Raw genomic sequence first — 3712 nt, forward strand, 5'->3', positions numbered from 1 at the left:
GGAAAAAATGTTAGAGTAATTAATTGTTTATACTTATTAATTAAATCACTTTGATTTAATTAAATAAGTTATCTATTACTCTAATTTTTTTAAGCTATCTCTTAGGTGTATATAATTAATATTTTATATTAATTATATTGTGCAACCTAGCTTTTTTAGGCTTTAGGGCTTTTGTTCACCTTTAAGGTTGAACTCTTTTAATTCTTTTTCAATTCAATCAATCAATCTTGGAATATAGTTTTTCTCTCATCTTGTTGAGATTTTCCAAGCTCTGCTTTTTCCTTCTCTTTTCAGTTTCTCTTCAGCAAGTTATTTGCATGCAGGTGATCTTGGCAATTTGTGAACTTGGTTTTCACAACTTCTACATGGTATCAGAGCCTCCCTGTTGCTTCTTTGTTGAATGATTTTTCAAAATCATGATTCGAAGACACGAACCCTAGTTTGTTTATATTTTTTCTTCAATCGGGAGGAAGAGTGATTTTTTGGGGCACTTTGGGCCCAAACAGATACTGCCATTGGATTTGGAAGGCCATTTATAGTTAGGATCCATATAAAATTTGTCTTTTTTGGCTTTCGTAGCGTTAGGCAATTTTTTTGCCCCTCGAGAGGCCGTAAAGAAGCATTTATTGCAATTTTTCAAAAAAAAAAATTTAAAAATTTATTTTTGAGCTGCTCTGCCCACCGGCCACCCGGCGGCCATCCACACATTGCCAAAGGACCACCTATGCCCGACCTGCGCGCAGCCGTCACCGGCATGCCACTGCGGCCTGGCCACCATCACATCGTCAGCCCTCCACCCTCTAGGCGACGCCACCAACTCTAGCCACCACTGCGACCACTTTCGCCAACAACCGTTGCCCACCTACGACCTTGCTCATTCAGTGCTAGCGTGGCTATTTCCTGCACACTTGGCAATCTTTGCGGGTGACACGTGGTAGGGGTGCCACATTGGCACTTTGCCATGTGGACCCTACCACATCACCCGCTACGCCAGCCTCTTGCCACGTGGCCTTATTTTTTGCTGCAACGGCCCCTAGGCCATCAAATTTAATGTACAATTTTGCTGACATCAACATGATGTCATCCTACATCAACACCCCTGCCAGCACTCCAGATCCTTTTTTGACCTACTCGCAGTTTTTTGGCCATATCTTGAGCATACGAAGGTCTTTTTTGATCTGAAAGAAGTGATAGAAAGTTGGTTCTGAGATGGAGATAGTGGTGTAGGAGTTTTTTGATTTTTTGATGCAGTTTAGTTTCCTATTTTTGCAGTTAAAATCTAAAGTTCTATTTTTGACTCCGGCAAGCATTTCTTGTGGATGTCATCTCCTTTTTTTGAAAACGTGATATTTTTGGAAAGCTAGTTCTGTCTAATTTTTAAAAATGATGTAATTTCTTCTAGATTCTATCCCATGCTCTTTCTATCATGTTTTTGGCATTTTTGCTCTATGATGGATATCTTGGGTATTTCAGGTCTAGGGATCATTTTCTTGGTATGGGATCTCTTTTTTTGGGCTATACTATCTTTTGTATCAACTTTTTTGCTATTTTGATCATTTTTGATATCATTTGTAAGCATCTTTATGCAAACGCACTGAGATAAAGTGACACTCTTGCATTTTAGGATCTTTTTCATCATTGTGGTTTGTTGTACTCACACTATTTTATAAAGTGCCATGGGGGGGGGGGGGGAGATAGTTGTTTGTCAATTTTGTGCCCTCTTCCTATGAATGCAAAGAGTAAATATCTAAACTATGAATGCAAATGATACAAAATCAAAATAGCATCATAGAGTTAGTCTCCAAGAGAGTAATGCAAATGCTTGAAGCAAAATAGCATTAAGAGGATGCAAAAATAAGAGATTCAAATACAAGCCAGGTAGCATGCTTATATAGGCAAGGAAGAGAGAGGAGGTGGCAACACCAACCAATGAGGAGCAACCATCTATCAGACTAAAGATAGCAAAGTATCTTCCCAAGATAGCTAATGGATGCTCACATGTAGGAAGGTGACACCTCACAACCATTCACCTAATAAGACATGCTTTATTAACCTAAGCGAGATTATTAAAAGTGTAGGAAAAACCTAGCAAAATAGGAAAAAATAAAAAAACTACACTAACACCCCCCCATAAGCGAAGCTTAGGTGGATGTAGAAATGGGTCCCGGCAACGAGGCCATGTTAGGTACCCAAGTACAATGCAAGAAGATGGAACCTCTGAAAGCGGGGAAAGAGAGAAAACCACAAGGGAAAAACCCTCCCCCAAAAAGAGGTAAGAACCTAGTGAAGAACTGAAGAAGTCTCCCGCTAGGGAAATTGTCCCCTAAAATAGGAACAAGGAGTGATCATGAAGCAACAGCATCACTGAAGCATGAAGAACCACAAAAATATGTCAAAATGCTGATCTGTAGAACCCCCATGGAAATAGAAGGCATGAACCATCAACCAAAGGAACCTTCATGAAAATAGAACGCACGAACCATCAACCAAAGGAACCTCGATGGAAATAGAAGGTACGAACCATCAACCAAAGGAACCTCCATGGAAATAGAAGGCACGAACCATCAACCAAAGGAACCTCCATGGAAATAGAAGGCATGAACCATCAACCAAAGAAGCATAGAACAACAATATAACCTCCCCTTAAGGTAGGTGAGGTGATAGGCAGCTGAAAAGATGGGCCAAAAATCTCCTACAACACAGGAGCCAAACTCATCGAGAGTGAGGTACAAACACAAATAAAGGCATGTGTCGTCGACACTGCATGAGGAATTAGAGAAAGAGAGCCTATAAGCGGCAAACAACTATCCCCCCCATGGCACTTTATATAATAGTGCGAGTACAATGAATCACAATGATGAAAAGGATCCCGAAACGCAAGCGTGGCACTTTATCTCAGTGCATTGCATAAAGATGCTTACAGTGAATATCAACAATGATAAGAAAAAACATAAGGCTGAAACAACAGAAGGTAAAGCCCAAAACGAAGCAATTGAAGCAACAAAATCGATCTCCGAACTTGAAACAAATAGAATATCCATCAGAATGCTAAAATGCAAAAGACTGAATAGGATGTGTCTGGAATAGAATCTGGAACAACAACCAGCATCACTAGAAAGAGCACAGAAAGAGCTTTCCAGAGATATAAAGAAGTTCAAAATCGGAGATCGGAAGCTCAAGATATGCCTCCCGAAGTGTAAAATAGAACATCCATCTTTGACTGCCATAACAGACAACCAAACTGCATCATAAATCAAAAACACCTGTACCATTATCTCCGTCTCGAAACCAGATTTTTGATGCATTTTTTGGATCAAAAAAATATATCCGTATGCTGAAGTTATGGACGAAAAACTGACAGGGCCTCCTCATGAAGAGCATATGCTAAAAGTGAAACTTGGGCACAATAATCAAGGAAACATATAGTACCACTGCGATCTACTCAAAAAATCATGCACTTTCAAAAAAAGAATCACCTCGATACGAGGTTGTATGAGAAAGTTATGATCCTCCGAAGTTTCCAAAATGAGAACTGTGCACAGTCACGGCTGAGAATCTGCAATTTTTGAAGAATTTATGCATGAAAATCAAAAACTAACTCCACTAGTGCTAGGTTTTTCCTACACTTTTAATAATCTCGCTTAGGTTAATAAAGCATGTCTTATTAGGTGAATGGTTGTGAGGTGTCACCTTCCTACATGTGAGCATCCAT

This window comes from Cupressus sempervirens, chromosome 2 (assembly GCF_028749045.1).
Source record: "Cupressus sempervirens isolate cs-2001-9-10 chromosome 2, ASM2874904v1, whole genome shotgun sequence".
In the NCBI taxonomy this organism is placed as follows: domain Eukaryota; kingdom Viridiplantae; phylum Streptophyta; class Pinopsida; order Cupressales; family Cupressaceae; genus Cupressus; species Cupressus sempervirens.